Raw genomic sequence first — 22,174 nt, forward strand, 5'->3', positions numbered from 1 at the left:
CAGCGCTCATCAGTTTCAGCAGCAGCTGACTTGGGGAAGCTTGGGGTTCTTAAGTTGAATGTGTATGTAAGTCAGAACTGGCGGTCAGTTTCAGCAGCGGCTGAATCTGGACGCCAGTTCTGACTTACATACAGATTCAACTTAAGAACAAACCTACAGTCCCTATCTTGTACGTAACCCGGGGACTGCCTGTACTGAAAATCAACTGCAGAAGTCAGTGCAAATTTTGTATGTAGACAAGACTATATACATAATAGAGAAGTGGGGAGTGGGAATTCAACTTATAACAATCCTCAAGTGTAGCCCGAGTCATGCATTGGGGGCAGAGCAAGATCTTATTTATAGTGTCACACCCGCAAGGTATTAAGTGGCTGCTGTAAGGTGCGGAACACCCTCGACTCTCAGGAGTTGATCATATAGCAGTAAAGTGAACAGACATGTGAGTGATTTTTCCAACTTTTTAACGTGTGGATACAAAAACTGGCCATGGCTAAGCTCTATTAGCGCATGGGTGGACAGAGGAGTCCGTAAAAAGCAGAGTGGGGAGGATCTGCATGAAAACTCTTTCCATTCTCATCTTCTTTCTGACGTGATCAGATATTGAAAGAAAAATGCCAGACAGTCTCGGTTGTGCTGAACTTCACAGATGGGGTGCCATCGGACAGCCGTTTCAGGCTCCCCACTTCTTGGGGTAGACCAGTCCCACCTTGAGTAGGTTAAACAGCCTTGGTCTGCTCTGATCTGTCCTGGTTGTCTAACCCCCTAAGGCGCTGTATGCCAGCTGTACACAGTTGGGGTATGTCTACATTAGCTCATTAATTTGAACTAGGTAGGCAAATCAGACAACCGGAGTTGCAAATGAAGCCTGAGATTTAAATATCCCAGGCTTTATTTGCATGTTCCCATTCGGCTGCCATTTTTAAATCCCCCTTAGTTCGGACGAACTGCCCGCGGCTACATGCGGCAGTTTAAAATTAATCCAAACTAAATCCTTAGTTCGGATTAACTGTTACACCTCATTCCAGGAGTCCTTGGAGAGCAGAGAGCTCCAGTCATGTCCCTTGTGCCAGGCTAGCTAGCCCAACCTTGTGCCATTTGGGAGCTTTCCAACACTGGAAGCTGTGTGAGTCTGACTTCTTTCGGCCTCCTTTGCGCTGCTGACATACGGCTAAAGGGTCTGATCCTAAATTATGAACAAACCCATCTGTCTCCGGGGCTCACGGCCAGTATTCCTTTTGGAACCTGAAGCTGTTTGAAGGCCGACCCTTTCCCAATTGAACTCTGTAGCCAATCCACAGCATAGTGACCTAGCAAGATCTTGGAAAGAGACAGAGCACTGGGTAGACTGTAGCTGGGTAGAAAGACAATATTATAAGGTGCTAGAATACTTGGATGGTTTCCTACCATAAATTTTTCCTACCAAGGGCATCCCTCTTATAGAATGGGGACTGTTGCAAAAGGAATCCATCTTCAATCATTTTTCCAGTGCCCCTGTAGTGCTGGTCCCACTGTAAACACTATGCAGATGACATCCTCCCACACACCGTGATCGGGACTATTTGAATAAGAGTGGTTCCAAATTCAATGAAAACTGAGACATGTGACTCCTGCTAATATGACAGAGACATGTGACCCCAAAAATATTGTTAATGTATTTTCTACAAAAACCATTGCTACTAACAATTAAAAAGACCCTCCAGTGTAATGTCAAAGTAACAGTAATGTCACAGACCAAAGCACCTTCTTTTTAGCCTGTTTAGATTCTCACACATAGTGGAAAAATTTCTGTGCAAACACATGCTTGCACCTGCACATTTTCTGATGGCAGGGCATATTGCAGCTTGGCAAATATCACTTGATTGCCCAAACTCCAACTAAATATAAGCTTGACAGACACGGCTGGTTGATTTAGGGTGAATATTTAACTTTATTCCCAAAAGCCATGCAGTTTTACCAGTGAAAAAATGACACAATGAAAACCATAAGGGGGTGTGATGGGATCAGGACAGAGGAGTACACAAGAGTGGTCAAGGGAAAGTATATCAGCCCTAGATTGTGTAAGTCTCTGTTTCAGGGTGAATTAACAAGGGCTAATCTAGAACCAGAAGGAACTTTCTGGAATCAATCAGGCCCGTTGAAGAATCTGGAGACAATTGAGAACTCAACTGGGTAGGGCTAATCAGAACACCGGGGTCAATGAAGAACCAGTGGAGACGGGTTAAAAAGAACTCTCTGCAGCTGGGAATGTGTGAGGTGTTTGGAGGAGGGAAAGAACTCAAGAAGGAAGAGGGGTCTGGGTCTGCAAGTAAGGCAGAGTGCCTGGGATGAGCAAGATAAGCTGCTCAGGTACCAGAGGGAAGTTACTGGGAGGGATCATTTGGGGAAGTGGTCTAGGGAAGTAGTTGTCAGACTGGGAGTAGGACAAACTCTGTCTGTTGCCAGAACCCAGAGTAATGGGTGGGCCCTGGACCCCCAACCCGATATTACTACAGAGGCTGCCCCAGAGAGGGGAGACCAGGACTGGCAGGGGCTATACCCCATACTTCAGACAAGCCTGTGATGAGAAGGGCTCAGTAGGCTGTTACCCTTGCCTCTAGTTAAAGGCAAGGGGCTGTGTGGAGGGTCACAGTGCGCCTCATAGGCTAACGCTATCTGCCAGAAGCACGAGACCTGTGGGTCACGGTTGCAGCCTTGCCACAGGAGTGATTCTTGTTTACACTAAGGCCCTTCCAGTGCTTGGCATGCTAAAGCAGTGAGGTGGGTGTAGATTACACTCATAATGTAGCTTAATGTTCCTTTTATACTGTTTGAATGGTGCAAAGTGGCCTTCAGATAAATGGGAATCAGGCTGAAAAGCGAAGTACACTGGCCCCCATGTAGATAAGCTCAAGCAGGGAGCAGAGACCTCCTCTGTGGGATCTCTAACAGGGTGTTCTTTTGGGGGCAAGGAAAAGGGATAGCGGGAAGAAGAAAGTAAGAGGAACAAGTGGGAAGGAGGTGTACCCCTGCCTGAACAGGGCAACATAGTGTGGGAAGAGCTGGGAATGTGAGTCTCCCCATAATGTTGGGTATGCAGTATCCAGCATGTGGTGGATATGGAGTGCTGGGCTTACCTGTATTAAAACCAACTGGTCTTGAAAGCAATGTATTCCCCTCTTAAGTTCCATGGCAGGATGCCCTCGAGCTCTGCACTAGAGGAAATGACAGAAAGGAACAGAGGGACAATGGCTATTGGAACTGGAACCATTTGAGCTTTAATAGTTTGAAGAAAGAGCTTCTGTGTGTCAAAAGTGAGTAGAGTGTCAATTTATTTTTTCTTCAGTTGTATGGGTAACACACACTCCCAGTGGTGGGATGTTACCTTTGCATTTAGTTTCCTTAAACAGTCTGATTTGTCTTGTGTACCCCCAAGTTCCACCTCCCTTAAACTGCAAAATCAGACATAAAAATGTCACAATCACCTATGATGGAAAAATTGTTTACTTTTTTCATTTTTACCATATAATTATAAAATAAATCAATTGGAATATAAACACTGTACTTAGATTTCAATGTATAGCCTATAGAGCAGTATAAACAAGTCCCTGTCTGTATAAAATTTTAGTTTGTGTACTGATTTTGCTAGGGCTTTTTAATGTAGCCCATTGTAAAACTAGGCAACTGTCTAAATGAGTTGGGGTCTCCCCTGAAAGAGCTCTGCCTACCCCCAGGGATACACGTACCCATGGTTGAGAATACAGGTTGTGTTTTATCTGATATTCTGAATATTTTACTTGGACACACTTTGGCAAATACTGTAGAGCAGTCTTATCCCAGAAAGAAAAACTAGCATGTTGTGAGATGGCATGTGGCAGATATACTCCATAACAGTTAATGGCATTATGGTGCATTCCATTAGCTGAAGAGTTTACCCTGGGTATCCAGCTTCATACCCAAGCTAAATACAATTTGGAAGAGTGTATTATCGGCCTGATTTGCATAAGATGAACAGACTATTCAGAAAAAGGCACCTTATGGACAACAACATCATGACCTATTTTAAAACTCTTTAGTGTATGTGACTTAGTACAGTAGCTTTCAACCTGGGGTCAAACCACAAGTCCACAGGCTACGTCTAAAGGATCCGCTGTAGTTTGTTGTTACCACAGAAGAGTGTTTTTTCAACCTGTGATCCATGAACGCTCTTGGAGTCTGCAGACTATGTCTAAGATTCCAAAGGGTCTGCACCTCCATCCGCATTTTTTTTAGGGATCCACAAATGAAAAAAGGCTGCAAACCACTGACTGGTAAACGTAAGTAACAATAATTTATTCTTACGCATTTTATACTTGAGTCTTGTGTCAAGTAGATTCAGGGCCTAAGATGGTGCCTGGTAAAGCTGGCACGTGTACTGTGGATCTCTAGGAGCAACCCACATGTAGTATATGCGGGCTTATGCCATAGAACAAAGCCCAGTTTATGTCAAATGATGCCCTGTGTGCACCTTTACATACTCCTTCTTGCATTCGTAGTCAGCTCTAGGAGTAGAGGAGGCAGTGGGCATGGAAGGGTCTGATCAAATGGCCAAATGGAGTAGTTATTTTGAAATAGCAGCAGTGAAGCGCCCACACTACTGCTATTTCAAAATAACTATTTCAGAATAAGGGTTATTCCTTGTGGAAAGCAGGAGTTATTTTGAAATAACCAGCCCTTTATTTTGAAATAACAGGCTTGGTCGTGTGGATGCTCTGCTTGTTATTTCGAAATAACTCCCTAGTGTAGACCAGGACTTAGGTCCGGGACAGCAATATGACCACTGGACAGAAGACCACAGAGACAGCTGGACACTGGGATTATGCAGGCATTCAATCACATCTTTGTGTGTTTTGTTCCACTTCCAGCTGTGATTACGTGCAATGATGCATTGCTCTATGGATGACATGGATTTTTGGCAGCTTGTGCATAGTAGGTGGGGAAACGGGGGGCAAGGGTTGCCTCGGGGCCATGGGTTGTCTTCTGCTTATCTTAGCTGAGCTATGTATATTGTGGTGATTGACCTTGCTTTGGCAGACTCACTACCAGTGTCATCAGTTTGTGAAGAAGGGATTGGTAAGCAGCTTGTTTTCCACTTGGGATGGAAAACTGGTTAGTGAGCAAGATCCCACATAACCTCCATTTCAGTTAGATCCTTGATCTCTGCTTTAGACAGAGGCAGGCACATACAAACCAGCATTGGGCAGAACTAGGGACAGTGACTCTTCCTCTATTTCCTTGCTCAGGGATCACTCTGTACCATGGCGGTAGAAATGTAGTCGTATTAGTCTGGTGCAGCTGGAACAAAAAACAGGACTGTGTAGCACTTTAAAGACGAACAGTTTTCTTCCACTATTTGATCTGAGGAAGTGGGTCTGGCCCACGAAAGCTCATCACCTAATAAACCATCTTGTTAGTCTTTAAAGTGCTACACAGTCCTGTTCTTTGTTTCATCTGTACCATGGCGTATCTCTCTTTGTGCCAAAGTCTCAGAGGGGTAGCCATGTTAGTCCATAACCAACAAAAAAAACTTTAAAAACTTTGATCCTGTAGCACCTAGAGACCAACCAAAAAATATAGATGGTATCATGATCTTTCGTGGGCACAATCCATTTCTTCAGATGAATGGAACAAAGCGTCCAGGGGTACAAATATACAGCAGAGAGGGAGGGAGAAAACCCCTGTTAATTAAAGCATCTGTGCTAAATCAGGCTAGTAGAGTGGTCTGTAAGTGCCTGATAGTTAGCTTTTGATGTCATTTGGGTGTTTGAGGATTGAACAAAGACATGTCTTCGATGGGCCATTATATTCAACACCCAAATGACATGAAAAGCTAAGTATTGGGCACTTACAGCCCACTCTATTAGCCTCATTTAGTATGGATAATTTAAAAGACAGGGTTTTCCCCCTCCCCTCTTTCTTCTTTTTTCTGCTATATATTTGGACCTCTTGCTCCATTCATCTCAAGAAATGGGTTGTGCCCATGAAAGCTCATGATACCATCTATATTTTCTGGTTAGTGTAGCACCTTAAGGTTTTTTTCATTGTGCCCACAGAGGTACCTTGATTCCATTCAAGTAGATGCTTAGCACTACAAAGACTCAAATGCAGTCTTTAGTCTTTGTCTGAACTCTACAAACGTTGCCCCAATACCAAAGTATGGTTTATTGTCTTTTAAGGGATGAAAGTTAAATGCAGGACAAATAATTGTAATGTGAGGCACAAAAATCTGTTTGCCTGGATGAAGAAGAGCAAACAATTATTTACTGCCTTCCATTGGCACTGGAACAGAGCTAAACTTAGGGGAAAGTCAAAACACTGGTAGGCAAGCCAGGTGGAACACGAATTCCGCACAACATCAAAGTAACCCGTGAGCCACTGGAAGACAACAGATAAACACCACAAATGTCACATTGACTCCTATGTCACTCTGCCTTGGGTTTCCACTGCAATGTTTAGGTCGCTAAACAAATTGCCACTTTAATTTTTGTAACCTTGTAAACATGCTTATGAGCTCCAGGGAGTGCAGCTTGCAGGGCTGGACACAGATAAACAAAGGGTACCTGGTGAGGCAGGAGACAGCATAGTAAAGAGACACTAGGGAATACTGAAGAAAAGAGGGATGGATGGCAAAGAAGTTTACAAGCAGATGGACCTCAGTGAAGAAGGTGAATTCTTTTGCACAAAGTCCCGACTCCAGTTAATGTAGTCAAAGAACTACTGAACACTTGTGGTTCTTTAAACACAGCTATACTCCTCAGGATTATGGGCCCAGTCCAGCTGCTGTTGTCAATGGGAAAGAAACGTGGTTCTCTCCAGAACTCTTTTCTCGCTTCCTCTTGAAAACATGAGTGACTTGCTATGCTGACCTTTCGCCATTTTGGAAAGTTGCAATGACAGTAGTTGTAACAGCATTGACTTACTTATTAAAACATGTACTCAGAAATGAGTTGTTCCTAAGCAGCTGGTAAAGTTTGGGTATCACTGCTTCATTGACAGACACTGCTCTCACTGCTCAAGAGCAGTGTGAAATAACACACAAGCTGACCTCCAGCTACACATACTCCATATAGGGTCCAATTCTCTTCTCAGTGTAAGCAGGGTCTGAATCAATGCTTCCATTACAGCCAGCTGGAATGGGAAAGACATCCTGGGTGTGTCTCTATAAATACAGTTTGCTCCTGCTTTGCTTAGGCCTGCCAGATATTCAACTGTTGCCATGGTGTCTTGCTCTTTGTAACCAATTTGGCTATTGTGGGGTCACAAATTGTGTTAGCACAAAATGCAGGAATTGTGAGATGATCAACAATGCTTGCAGTGACTGTAGGAATACAGACAGTCAGACTGTATTTAATTCAGCTCAAAAGGAGAGACCTTGTCAGTGTAAAGACCCTTGGATGAACAAGGGCTTGACTGCCAAAGATCTGGGGAAGGAGGACTCTGAATCAACCGGCTGCCTGCCCTCCAGGCGTGAGCTGCAAGACTGGTCCAACTTGTTTCTCCCTCTGTTCTAATGACACAACTAGAACAGACTCCATAAGGAGCCTCTTTTATGATTTTAAACTTATTCCTGTGGATGCTGGCATTTCTTGCGGCTGGACTGGGCTTTGGGCAGAATCACTGAGAGCAGAAATCAGTAGGTTTGGCCCAGAGCCAGATCCACCACAAGCCAGCAGAAGATGGGATAAGCAGCTAGCGGAGGCGATGGAGAGGTGTAATGAGCCACCAGCAGGGCAGCAACTGAGAGAGGCAAGCAGAGCGGCAGCAGTGAGGTGAGATGAATGGCCAGCAGAGCGGTGAGCAGGTAGAAGGCGAGTGACCAGCGGAGTGAGTAAGATGCCTCCTTACCTTCCCTGCCTTCCCACAACAAAATGGGAGGTGAACTCTGCATATGGTGGGGCATGTGAAGGGAACATTTAAATTGCTGGACTTAAGAACCTAAGAGGAAAAGGACATTGCCCAACCTACTTGGGGTCGGACTGTTACTCATGCTTTTGGTTATGAACTCTGTTTGTGGTGGTTTCCCAAATTAATACCGTGCTACTTCCCTCCCCTTGTATTAAAGATTTCTTTTCTACACTCAGACTCTGTGCTTGCAAGTGGGGAAGCATTGCCTTTGAGGCACCCAGGGCTGTTGTGTTACTGGGTAAGGGCTTGAGCCAGTTCTGAGTTGGAGAGGAACCTCTGGATAGAGAGGAACCCCTAAATATTGAACCCGGTCCTGGCTGCACTACCTGGCAGAAGGGTTACATCAGATAGACCAGTGTCAATTAGGAGAAGCTCTGCTGAAGCTAGAGGATTTGTCAGTGTTAATGAGAGCAGAATTTGCCCCCTGTGTACACCCGGAAGGGGAGTTTTTCCTTTATTGCTGCAAGTTTCTCTTGGCTTCAGTGCAGCACAACGTGCATGTTGAGTTTCACACAAGGTTTCACCTCCATTTCTACAGTCCATCTTTCATAATTGGCAGAGTTCTTCCTACATTTATGCCTCTTCGTGGGGAGTTGGGGTGGTTGTGGAGGGGAAAGGAGGCTGGAAATCAGGCCCCACATTTCCAAACAGAGACTTGTGTGTGTGCCCATGCAATTCTGTGCCCATAATCAACCTCACAGGTAATGAGAGAGCTCAATCCCTCCTGAGTGCCGCGGGTAGCATGTAAATGCTGAAACAACATTGGCATGGATGTGCTACGAATGCTTATTGAACGGAGTCCAGGAACATTCCTCATGTGTATAGAAAGTGATAGGGAGGGAAGGAAAGAGAGTAAGGTTTGTGGGATTCATAGACTCTGACTTAGGCAAGCTTCTTTATTCAGTAGAGCAGTGAAGCATGTGCTTAAATCAACGGGACTTCAGTACATGTTTAGATGCTTCCCTGAATCAGCATCTTGATGAATGTGCTTCCCTTTGCGCATGGTGGTTATACAGTAGCCAATGGAGCCAGCTGACAGGCAAGACAGAGGAGTCCAACTTGAACAGCCTGTCACTGGTGAAGGAGCTTTGGAAAGCAGGCACTTGCAAAGACAGCTTACCCCCTTTTTAGGGTGAAATAGGGGCTTTATTAGAGGCACAAGAAATGCCGAGCGTGGCTGTTGCACTTTGTTTCTGATGGATAAAGAGAGGCAGCAGCTGGAGCAGGCTGAAAGCTTTCTGAGGGCTGTAGGAAAAGACCCCTTTCTTGGAGAGCACTAAAAGCCCTTTCATTGCTAAGGAAAGCCGAACTAAAGAATATCAGATGAATGCCTAGAGCTGCCAAGCAGAGGGGGGGTTAATAAGCCCTTTGAAAAGCCTCCCCCTTCCCCCCCCCCCCCGACCTCTTGGCCATGCTGATTTTGGATGGGTACTTGTTCCAGACTCATCTATTGAAATACTTTAAAAAGGAGTCTATGGAGAGAGGGAACATGGACATCTTAGGGGTGGGGACCATTGCCAAAGCCATGCCTGGGAGCTATAGGTAGGTGCTAACATTACAACTGGTTCTCTATCAAATGGGGGAAGAGAGGGCATGCCAAGGAAAGGTGGACATGCGTGTGGGGCAGGGGTGTGTGTGTGGGGGGGGGGGGGAAGGAATGGAAGACAGTAGGAAATGAGCTGCAGTGGGGAAGCACTTTGATGCCAAAGGGCATGTGACTCTCTCCCTACTGCCTTTTGTATTCAGTTTTCCTACTTCATGTTGGGTGTCACTGCCCTGGCCCATCTGGCCTGTGTTATGTGGGTCCGCCAGCAGGTCAGAACAGTCTTTGCTGTCCTTAACATCCAGGCAAGCCAGACGGTCTTGGTCCGAAGCAAGCTACAGGCGCTGTGTCTCGCAGGAGGGACTTCTCTGCCTTGACTCCTTTTCTCTTATTGCCTTCCAGTCTTGCCCCCAACTCCTGTCTGAATCTTAGCGGTTTGGAGGAAGTCCTGGTGGAACACATCGTGGCCACTGGATCCAAGGAGCAAACCCCCTGAAACTTGTCTATTTAGACCCAGATGATCTTCTCTAATCTACCAGGTGAAGCTGCTCCAATGAATCGGTCAGGAAAAGGAGTGAGTCATGGCTCTGAAATGCCTTTTACTATTCCAGGGGCACCTAGAGAGCTCCACAGAGGTAGGTGCTGTATGTGCAGCGTGAGGAAAACACACTGCTCCAAATTGCTCACAGACTCAGATCGGACAAAGGATTGAGGGGAGGGGAAAGAGAGGCAAAGAGAAGTTGAAGTGACTTGCCCAAGGTCACAGAGCAGGTCAGTGGCAGATCCAAGGATCATTTCCTGTTCTACTGACACTTAGGATAGGGTCCTATCCCCTGGTCCATGTTTCCCATAAACTAATAGCCTCCTTGCTTGAACAATCCCGCCTCTGACAGGAAAGAGCAGCCCCACACTTTCTAATTCCCCCCCCCCCCTTTCTCCCTGCACTTTTGGAACACTGCATATCACCTGATTTGTGCTCCATCCCCACTCCTCTCCCTCCCTCCCAGAGCTGGAATGGTGCTCTGAAAGTGCTGGGAGGGAGGAGGAGGAGTTGGAAGTACTCCCGAGTGCATGAGAGGTGCATGGGAGAGGGAGCAGGCAGGGGGTCTGCAGGCTGCAGGTGGAACCCCAGTAGGCCGTGGACTGCTGTGGCCCACTGAGATGGAGGAGGGCCACTCATGCAGCCCACTCACTAGTCTTCATTGCCCATCTCTGCCCTAGACCAAATACGATACTTCCTCCTGCAGGTGGAGTTGTGGAGCAGCTCTTGAGCTGGCACACGCAGGAATCAGGACTGAGGAGCAGCACCCCCATTCCGGTTGGCTACAGGGGTCATCCTGGCCACGAGGCCGTGGCTATAAAATGATCAAGACCCATTTTTTTTCCCCTTCCCCAAGAGTTTTAAAATCATCAATCCGGCCTCCCTAAAGCAATGAGATTAGCTTTAAAATCCTGAGATTTACAAAAAACCGGGGGCAAGAAGGTGTCTCATCTGCGTTCTGAGTTTGGACCCTTTGAGGTGCGGCCAGTTCTCACACTCAGGTTCTTTCTTGATAGCCATGAGGGCTCGACACATATTGCTGTTTTTAATGGAAGCCCAATTTCTCACCCACTCACAGGCTTCCTGGAGCTGGGGCTGTAAGACCTACGGTAAATATCATGAGATTCCCAGTAAAATTGCAAAAGCTGGCAGCACTGGCGCTGAGCCCAATAAACACAGAGTTATCGTTGCAAGAGGCAGGTCACAGCAGTGCAAATCCAGAGTCTGAAATAGACACAGATGTAAAAAGTCATTAGAACCACTAGTATAGCAGTGATCAATAACCAGCCTGCAAGCCGAAACTAATTCACCAGGGCTAGCCACTGGCAGGCCGCCATCCTGTATTTACCTGCACCTCCATAGGTACAGGCGCTTATAGTGCCCGTTGTCTGTGGATTGCTGTACCCGGCCAATGGGAGCTGCAGGAAGCAGCATGGACTGTGCTGCTGCTTCCCGCAGTTCCCATTGGCCAGGAAGGGTGATCTGCGGCCAATGGGAGCTGTCAGCGCCCGTACCTGCAGAGGGCGAACCACTGCCATCTTATTGTCCACCCCAGCACGAGAAGAGTCCAGAGAGAGGAAAAAAGACTCAAACTGAATCTTTGCAAAGCTGAGGAGAGTTGTGAACAAAGAGTCATTTCAGCGCTGATGGAAAAACAATGTCTTGGAAAAAGAGCCCGGGGGCCTGGAGTCTTTCAGCTTTTGGAGCCACTCAAGAAAGAACATTAAATAACCTGCTGAGCTGCTGAAAACCGTAGAAAACAAAGTGCTTGCTCCTGGGATCTGGGGAAGGGCCAATGCTGTAGAGGAGCGAGAGCGTGCAGAAAAATGTTTAGTTTTGGTGAAAACAGCGAAGAACATTTGCTGAGCATAACAGAGAAGCGTGTTTCTGTTGGCCCAATGAAGAAGTGGGGGGAAAACAAAATGGCAAAGAACATCTTAAGAGCTGGAAGAGAAGTTAGAGTTTCAGGACACCACCTCTGCATATTTATCAAGCAGTGGGTGTTTTCATCACATTTTATGAAGGTCATGCAAAGAGCAATAGTAAAATGTCAAAATCAACACAGCAGCCAATTTAACACTATTGCTTGGGGGGGAAAAGGGTTGGCAACTAAGTTACTGACTTACAATCTCTGGATGTCTTAATTTTTCACACAGCTGTATGTTTGAGTATGCTCTAGGCCATGGGTTCCCAAACTGGGGGGTATGCCCCCCGGCGGGGGCTTGAAGAGATTCCAGGGGGGTGTGAGGTGATCCAGTCCCCCCAAGTTTTGCTGCTATTTTTGTTTTTCAGGCCCGATCATCCGTTCCTTTTTTTTTTTTCCTCAACAAGTTTTGCTGCTATTCCGGGGGGAGGGGGGGGAGTTCTCGAAAATCAAAAAGGGGGAGTGATGCCAAAAAGTTTGGGAACCACTGGTCTAGGCAGACACAGACCTGCCAATGAGTCCTAGTGAGGCAAGAGGGAAAGAGACAGTCTGTGATTTCTAGCTAGAAACTTGGAATTCCAAAGCTACATGTGTCCCTGGAAAATGGCTGAGGAGTAACATCAGGAATGTACTTCCCTGGCAAATAAATGGTCACAGTCTATCCTTTGCCTCACTAAGAGCTTTTCTACATCTAAAATGCTATAGTGCTTCTAGGGAAACGCTACCTATGTTGACAGAAGGGCTTCTGCCATTGATATGGGTCTCTACCTTCCTGAGAGGTGGCCGTTCAGTCTACAGGAGAATACTGCATGGGGCGTAGGTTGGTGTAACTGCATCATTTCGAGGTGTAGATTTGTCCAGGCCCGCCATCAGGAATTCCAGACTTCAGGCCAACACTTTAATGGGCTCCCTGTTGTTCTCCCTGAGACAGAGCCACTAGCCACCTCCCTCCCCATCCAGAAAAACCCCGAGCACCACTCCACAATCAGAGGAGACTCTGGTCAATTGCTGCCCCATTGCCCCACCTACCTGGAGGTGCCCCTCCCACTCTCCTTCCCCTCTGTGCCTCCCCCCGTCCCAGCCACCTACTACACGGCTCTGCTCCCCGTAGGTCCTGTGCCTCCCCTTGGCTCCCTTCTCCCAGCCTCCCTTGCCTGCGCCCCTCTGCTCTTTTTCCTTCCCGGTCTGATTCCTCTGCCCCCCCTCGGCCCTCGCTCTTCACAGTCCGGTGTCTAGCTCTCTACCCTTGAGCTCGGCTCCCTCCCTCTCTTATAGGGATGTAAAGGGTTAACTGGGTGGCCTGCCCTTATAGCGTGATACTTACCAGACAACGGGTTAACAGGTGTCCAGCCCAAGCAGCCCTCATCCACACTGCGGTGGGCTGGGCCCGGCCTGTCTGGAGCAGCCTGCAGCACAGCAGGCTTGACCAGGCTGGAGCAGCCTGATTCCCCTGTTGTGGGGGGCTGCTCCAGCCCGGCCAAGCCCGCCACCCACAAGAACCTAGTTAACCAGTTAAACTTAACGTTTAACCAGTTAGCTAAGAACAGCCATACTGGGTCAGACCAAAGGTCCATCTAGCCCAGTGTCCTGTCTGCCAGCAGTGGCCAATGCCAGGTGCCCCAGAGAGAAGGATCACAACAGGTAATCCTCATGTGATCCTTTCCCTGTCACCCACCTCCAGAGAAACAGAGGCTAGGGACACCATTCTACCCATCCTGGCTAATAGCCATTGATGGACCTAACCTTCATGAATCTATCTAACTTTTTTTTTAACCCTGTTAAAGTTCTAGCCTTCACTGCATCCTCTGGCAAGGAGTTCCACAGGTTGACTGTACCTTTTTAAAATGGATTTTATATCCCTACTCTCTTCCCAACCTCGCTCCTCATCTCCATTCTCAGCTTGCCTCGCCCTGCCCTGCTCACTTGTGTGGTTACAAAATTGCAGCCATTGCTGCTGCCGCTTGGCCAGGCTCCTCCCGGAGCTCTGCCTTCCCAGCACAGCTGGAGGCTGCTGTCCCAACTCGCCTTCTGGTTGCCCAGGCCCCTCCTGCTCCTGCACTGTCTGGCAGGGTGCACCACAGGCTCAGCAAAGCCGCTCTGCAGCCGGGGCAGGCACTGGACTCCGGAGTGCATCTAGGAGACCGGAGCAATGTAAAAGGGCTCAGGTCTCCCAACCACTGCTACTGCAGTGGCACACAGAGGACCCCTGGCGCTTTTAAATCACCCGAGTCCCTGGGTAATTGCTCCCTCCTACCCCCTCTCCCCCACTCCCATCAGCAGGCCTGGATTTGTCTCACTCCTGAGCAATGTAGTTACATGTAATTGCCTAGGGCAGACCAGGCCTTATTTCCTCACATTCTGGATTTCCTTCTTTAGCCAGGTGATTTGGCCTGTTTCATTCTCATCACTTTTCCCTTGGCAAGTCAGCTTTTGCAGAAGCTGCAATTCTTGTCTGGGACTGACTGGAAGACAGGATGGATTATCTCCAGGCAGCCTCCAGCTTTTTGGTTCTTGGTTTGCTTTTAAAATGAAAATAGAAAGTCGTGTTAGGGGTGGCATATGTGTGTGGTGGGCACTGGGGAGACTTATTCACTGGTGCTGGATTGTGCCCAATCTTCTGCAGGCAGTGACTCTGATGTGTGGAAGAGACACGTCCATCTCTTTTCATGACCTGCACAGGGGCTGATGATAACAACCCGTCCAGTGAGCAGGGCCTGCTTAACCATTGCTTCCACTCCCTCCATGGAGCAAATCATGCAAAATGAGATCTGGGTGGTTAAGGCAAAGGTCTTGGAGATAGCAAGTCTGTGTCCCACTGTGTGATTCTGGACAAATACCTTTCATCTGTGTGGGAGTCAGTTTTCTAGCTGGTATACCAGCAGCAACATCAGTCACTTAGCGTCTTCGCAGGAGCGCCTTCACGTTTGTAAAGTGCTTTTAGATCCTTGCACAAAAGGCGCTTGAGAAGCAAAAACTATGACTCATGCCAATGTAGGTAGGAGCTTTTCACAAGTAGCCAACGGCCATGCACAAACCATTGCCCAGAGAAATAAAGTGAATTTAGAATGTGAGGACCTACCAAAAGTAAGTTTGGATGTAAAATGAGTCAATAGCACATACCTTGCAAGGTTGCGAATCTTACCACAGTAAGTGCACAGGGGCCAAAGTCTGCACCAGCATTCAGAGTTGGCAGGTGGCAAAGGTGAAGGTAGGAGAGAGAACCCAAATCTGAGGCTATGTCTATACAGCAGAGTTATTTCAGAGTAACTGACGTTATTCCAAAATAAAAGAGGCCGCATCTACACAACAAACTGTTATTTTGACATTATGTCAAGCTGGAGGACTTCTTACTCTGACTCCCGTAACCCTCATTTTACGAGGAGTAAGGGAAGTTGGAGGAAGAGTGCTCTTGCTTGGTCTTCCTGCTGTGTAGATAGCGCCAAAAGCTGAAATTGGCTATTGTGACTTGAGCTACATCAATTGCATAGTTTAAGGTGCGTAGCTTATTTCGGCTTTAGCCCTGCTGTGTAGACGTGCCTTGAGAGTGCAGCTCCAGGCAGTCTGGAATGAAAGACTTTCTTTTGAATATGTAAAGGGAGAGGAAGCTGATGAAGATGTACAACAGAGACAGTGGGAGAGGTGACAGCAGCAAGAGATCTAACTGGCTTTATGATTTAAATAAGCTGCAGGCTGGATACAGGCCATAGAAAAGCAAATTTAGAAAAGTTGGCCAGTATCTTACCCCATCCTATGCCCCAGCCACACCCACTGTAGTGGAATTTAGTCCTTTCTCACTACGTACACGACGGAGCAAGGTTCAGCCCCTAGCCTCCATGAGTGTGCACATACCTACAAGTTCCTTCACTCTGTAGGAGCAAACAGCTGTGCAGATTTGTGAAATGGGTGGTGCACAACTGTTTTCACCGCAAGGTGAGAGCAGATATGTGACTGTCCATAGTGTAATGGAGCCAGACTGGAGCACTGGCCCTTGGTTTGAATGCTGTTAGCTCCCACTGGTTGCCCCATGGCTCAGGCTATGTAGGATCCCCTGGTGTGCACGGTGTCACGTGTTGTCCAGAATGTATATAAGATGGGTTAACTTCAAACAATGAAAAATGAATAGTGGGGCCATATTCTCCACTGCCTGACATGAGTGCAGTCAGCCACACTGGTGCAAAGCGAATGAAAAATAGGGGCAATTTCTCTGCCCACCTGCAGCAATGTACATGACTATAAAAGTACAAGGCAGTATGGGATCAGACCCTTTGTGGTTTATACATTTAAGCTCTGTACCTCAGTGATGGCACTAACCTCTTAGGTAGCAAGTTATACAGGCCCATGGTGCCCATGCTCCACCAATATTCAGGAACATGGGCCCAGCTCCATATATTTTCAGAGATGTCCTGTCCATAGGAAGGAGTAGAGCATCCGTCCCAGGCACCATGCTTCAAAGGGGAAGATGGCTCAGGGAAGACTGGGGGAATAAGGGGGAGCTGGCGCTCTCAGCAGCAAGTAACCTGGACCCAAACCACCCTGCTCTATCCCCGCCCCTCACATGCAGCTTTCACTGATTCTCTTCCTTTGGAATTCAGTTTGCATGTCTCTGGGCAGAATTTGGCTGTTTAGAGGTCTTCTGTAGCTTTTCAGTTATTACACTCAATGTACTGTAAAATCTGAAACATTGACCATTACATGCTCGAATACCCACAATAAAATCTACTAGGACTTTGTCCAGATGGGGCTAAACAAACAAGTAGAAATGCAATGACCTCTGTGCCACACAGCTTTGTTTTTTACTGTACAGATACAGTTGTTTTAACCACTGTCATTTACAAAAGGGTCATCTTGCTTGTTTATTCAGATTATATAAAATTCCAGTTGGCACATATCTCATGTGGAGCGTTTTCTGTGCATTTGATCTTTGTAAAGTACCCTGTGAGTGTCTACAGGAATGTTTATATAGTACCTACAGTGGATAATATTCAAAGCCAAAGAGAAATTGAACTGTTCAGAAATACCGGCTCTAGCAGTCTTCAAATGGAAGTCAGAGGTGGACTATAGGTGATGTGCATGAAAGGGTTAATTGGGAAAGGTGAGTTTGGAAAGGTGCTAGTGTCATGCCTTCAGAAGTGGTGTCACCATGAAAAAATTCTGCTGGGTGTGTGTGTATGTGTGTGTGTCAAATGTGGCTCCTTTCCTCTCTAACCAGTGTTAAAGTGATTGTCCCAGAGAAGTGGTTTTGATTGTCTGAGGCCTTGTCTATACTTACCTGGAGTTTGATGTTCCAGAGGTTGATTTTTTTTCGGGGTTTGATTCAGCAGATGTAATAAAGGCCCCACTAAACTGAATGCTGATGGTACCCCTGTTGACCCGGGTACTCCACAGCGTCATGAGGAGTAAGGGAAGTTGCTGGGAGAGTTTCTCTCGCAATGGGGCCATGACAGAAATTCAGTTTAAGGTATGTAAATTCCAGCTACCTCTTCTCATAGCTGGAATTGTGTATCTTAAGTCAAATTTCTTCCTCTGTGTAGACCTGCCTTGAGTTCAATGCCCTTTGTAGCAAACCAGGGCTGAACAGTTCTATTAGAAAAACAACAACAACAAAAAAGTCTAATTAAAACATGTAGGCTGTATCTAGACTGCATCCCTTTTCCGTAAAAGGGATGCAACTTAGACACATTGCAATTGCAAATGAAGCGGGGATTTAAATCCCCCCCACTTCATTTGCATAAACATGGCTGCTGCTTTTTTCCAGCTCTGAGCTTTGCTGGGAAAAAGCGCCAGTTTAGACGGGGATCTTTCGGAAAATAAAGCCTTTTCCGAAAGATCCCTTATTCCTTTTTAAAAGAGGAATAAGGGATCTTTCAGAAAAGGCTTTATTTTCCGAAAGATCCCCGTCTAAACTGGTGCTTTTTTCCAGCAAAGCTCCAAGCCGGAAAAAAGCAGCAGTCATGTTTATGCAAATGAAGCGGGGGGGATTTAAATCCCCGCTTCACTTGCAATTGCGATGTGTCTAATTTGCATCCCTTTTCCGGAAAAGGGATGCAGTCTAGACACAGCCCCCGATGGTATCATGAACTTTCATTGGCGTAACCCACTAAGAAGTGGGTTGCGCCTACGAAAGCTCATGATACCATCTACATGTTTTGTTAGTCTTTAACAGACTATTTTTCCTAACTCTGCTACCTCTCAGAAGCAGTTCTTTCAGGTTTAGATCACATTTTCTTGCGACTGATGTGGATCTCTGCTGACCCCATTCACACAGAGCAAAAATACATGACTACTTTTGTACTACCACTTGATTACGAAAAGAACAAGCAGGGAACCTCACAAAGAGTACAGAAACTTAGATGAAAAATGTTGTCAAAATGATAAGTCTTGATGATAAATGTGAAAATTCTGTTGCAGTTTGAGATCAAATGCTTTTTATTTCAAAGAAATTTTGTATTTCACTCTTTTAACAACAACAAAATCCCAAGGATAATCATTCTAAAATATGTATTGCCATTTTCTTCTCCCATCCCCTTTTGACCAATTCTGCTATTGGAGAATTATACCGAGAGTAACTTCACCTGAAAAGGCGCAGTCACAAGGTACTTCAGAGTTATTTCACAAGAGAGTGAATTGGGTAAGTGAGAAGGGAGCATGCACAAATGAGGGTGCACACATCCACAACAAAAATGTGGGGGTACGCAGCTTTTATGAGCTATGTTGAAACATTCCCTGAGAGCGTCACTCTGTGGAAAGTACTTTATGCTGGCATTCCTGGAGTTCTTTTACAAAACGCTTAGCTTTTAGTTAACCCAAGAAAAACAACTCCAAAGGGCGAAAGCTGCAACTGTCTTAGAGCATTCAGTCTCACCACTGCATTTCTCAGGCCCCAGAAAGTGCCCAGGCAAACACATCTCTGTATCCCAATTAATTCAATAATTCTAGGTGCTGGGGAAATTGTCAATTAAAACAAAGTATGTGACATTTACTGTTCGAAGGAGTATTTAGCCAATAGGGATACAGCAAATCACATGGACTCCCATTTAACATTGTGCATGTGTAACCCATACACCTAGGCTATGTCTACACTGGCGGGATCTTGTGCCAGAAGTATGCAAATGAGGCTAAGTGGAACATCGTTTGCATATCTAATGAGCCGCCATTTTTGCGGAAGAGGCTCTTGCGCCAGAAGGAGCTTTCTACATTGCCCCTTCTTACGCAAGAAAAACCCTCTTGTGCAATGCCATTACACTGATTATTTTCCGGCATTGCGCAAGAGGGTTTTTCTTGTACAAGAAGGGGTAGTGTAGACGCTCCTTCTGGTGCAAGAGCCTCTTCTGCAAACATGGCGGCTCATTAGATATGCAAACGAGGCTTGGCAATATTCCATGCTTAGCCTCATTTGCATACTTCTGGCACAAGATCCCGCCAGTGTAGACATACCCTAGTGTGGTTACTGAGCAACGCAAGTGGTACCTAGACCACAGAAACATCTAAGATTAAGAGACCTCTACAGCATGGGCTAGAAACCAGCTGGCTCTTAGTTCAGAGGGTAGAGGCTCCTATATTCTGCTTCACAGGTCCCAGGTTCAAATCCACTTGGTGGTGGTTATACATGTTCAGGAATAGTTGCTCTTTAGTAGACAGGCCACAGTCCAAACAAAGTGCATGTTTTACAAGAAGGGGAGGTTTGACATGGTTGGGAATCTTTACTTATTGTTTTGCCATGTCTCATTCTCCTCCCTTCAGCACCAGCCCGCACAGAACCATCCAACCTCCATGGGGATTTGATTCTGTGTACAGAGGGGCTGTCTTATAGACTCAGGCAAAATGAAGATTCACTGGAGGGACCAGTCACAATAAATGACACAAGATTGTGTTAAGATACCATTTATGCCAGCTGAGGAACTGCCCCATTGGAGAGCTAAGTATGCTGGACTGAAGCCAGTGGAGTGGTTTCATATTTACGCTGCGGTGAATAAGAGAAGAATTTAATTCCACCACAACTAGGAAAGAACAGAGAAAAGGATGCTGCTGACAGCAGACTAGAAAACAGGGTAAACTGAGCCTTACTTCTTAGTAGTAATAAACCATCTTGTTAGTCTTTAAAGTGCTACATCGTCCTGTTTTTTGTTTCAGCTACACCAGACTAACACGGCTACATTTCTATCACTATTCTTAGAAAAATGTGATCCTTTCATTCAGTAGGCTACTGACTGGGGATGGAATCCAAGCTATGTTGATTGCATAGTGCCCCTTAGCGTCAGAGAAAAATACAACACTCCACATGGTGGAAACGGTATGTCGGTCTTTCTAAATTATTTTCCACCATTATCTAGGACAAAGGATAAAGCAGATCCATATGATGGAGATCGGTAATAAGAGTCCTGCAGTGTTTGAGCATGTGTGTAATTTGGCTCGTGTGAAGGGCTAGAAAGAGACAGCAAGATAAGGATCCAGAAGAAGGGTGCTGGAGATAGGGCAAAGAGATGGATTAAGGCAGGGCTGCACAGAGGGATGAGACACAATCTGAAATTGAGGCCCCCTACTCTTCCAAAAACCTGAGGGTCAGTGAGGAGGGTGCCAGGTGTGAGTGCACCCACAATGCAGTCATACTGCAACTGTAGCTTCAGTCCCACAGCACGGGCCAGGCTCCCTGTTCTGGACTTTGTGACCTGTCTCATGGGGTTGCAATGCCCCTTAGATTTGGCAGCCCCTCCATCACGGTGGAGGGCCGCCGGGCCAAACCTGAGTGGTTCTGTGACCCTGTAGACTAGGTTGCAATGCCTCTTGCCTTGGGGGTCAGGGCAAACTGACACCTTTTGCCATCTCCTAACCTCAGACAAGTGGAAAACATTAGGGAAAACTTTAGAATGCCTTGGGTGGCCACGCTTGTTTCTGCTGCAAATCAAACAAACCAAAAAACAGCCTCTGAGAAACCAGCCCATCATAGCGGTATGTTCTCGCCTTGGAATGCTGATGGGAAGTGGGGATGTTAAATATGGGTTAATTGAATAGTTGAGTAACCTCATGAATTCTTATTGGTTACTCCACTATTCTATAGTCCTTGGAGGTGGGGTCAGTAGCCAGTGAAATCTGTCCTCATTCCCGAGAAGCACCTTGCCACACCGCACTGCTGCCTCTGAACCAGAGGCAACATCACGGGGTGCCAGGAGGGAGCTGATCTGCGAGGGGAGCCAGTTTAAAAACCAGCTCTCCTCACAGACCGGCTGCCTGTAGCCCCATGTTGCTGCCTCTGATACAAGGTTGGCAGCCAGCTGCTCCTGTCTGGGGTGGGGTATCTGAGCTCCTGGACATGGCATGAACTGGAATTGAGGTGGGCTGCCTGGCCACCTGCCTCCTAATAACACTTTAAATACAGAGCTGCAGGGGGCTAGGTCCCAGACCCACCACAAGCCAGGACTGAGAGAGGCTGCTAAAAATTTTACTGGCTGGGGAAGGAGGGAAAATGCATGTAGTCTATAGCATTAACCTATAAGCTTTTTCTTATCAGTTAATCAGTTAATTGACTACACTATTACATCCCTAATGGGAAGATGGGTGTGAGAAAGAGGGATGGTGGTGAGTTAAGTGTGTGTGTGTACATGTGCTGACAAGGCACAGAGCTTATTTGAAAAAATACTTTTATTATTAGTTTCTTTCTGAGAATGATGTTCAATTTCCTTAGCCAGGTCAACAATGAAAAAAATTGAAGAGAAGCAACATAACACACAGTCAACTATAACATTAGATATTGGTGAGGTACTTTGGCCTGTGTTGTGAGAGGACTGAGGAAGAGGGATGTAACACTAAATAATCATAATAGTCCCTTCTGGTCTTAGAATCTATGAATCTATGAAACCACGTGTCCTGAGAAAAGATGCATTCATATTTATTTATAGCACACAGGTGAGTACAAAAGTCTTTTATAAAAATGGTGACAGGGCTATAATGAACAATAAGTTCTGGGATTTTGGCATATGCTTTTCCTGAGATGCTCAGGCAGAAGAAGGATGTATTTCATTAAGACTGTTGTTTGCCCCAATTTCTATCCCCAGAAGAGTCTATCCTCTTGGAATGTGCTGTCTGCTGAGAGTTATGGTTGTAAAATATGCATAGATCAATAGAAGTGAGTTTTAAAGTACGGACTATCCCAAAGTTGCCGAATATACACTAGACATCTGAATACAGGGCCGCCATCTGAGAGAAAACAAGCTAAAGGTATCAAGAATGTCAGATGAAAGGATGTCTGTTT

General features: G+C 46.3%; 1 long non-coding RNA gene across 2 annotated transcripts in view; it reads left to right on the forward strand.

The window, feature by feature from the left end:
- The window catches only part of LOC102444722 (uncharacterized), a 28,855-nt gene extending 8,823 nt beyond the window's left edge, over nt 1-20,032 (forward strand). The window contains exons 3-5 of one of the 2 annotated variants that reach the window (XR_003087597.3): nt 3,162-3,290; nt 9,866-10,098; nt 19,669-20,032. This is a non-coding gene — a long non-coding RNA (uncharacterized LOC102444722). The remainder of the gene's footprint in view (nt 1-3,161; nt 3,291-9,865; nt 10,099-19,668) is intronic. The other variant, XR_012903018.2, reaches the window with a different exon arrangement.
- Nucleotides 20,033-22,174: the final 2,142 nt, after the last annotated feature.

This window comes from Pelodiscus sinensis, chromosome 3, assembly GCF_052426305.1.
Source record: "Pelodiscus sinensis isolate ZL-2025 chromosome 3, ASM5242630v1, whole genome shotgun sequence".
NCBI lineage: Eukaryota > Metazoa > Chordata > Testudines > Trionychidae > Pelodiscus > Pelodiscus sinensis.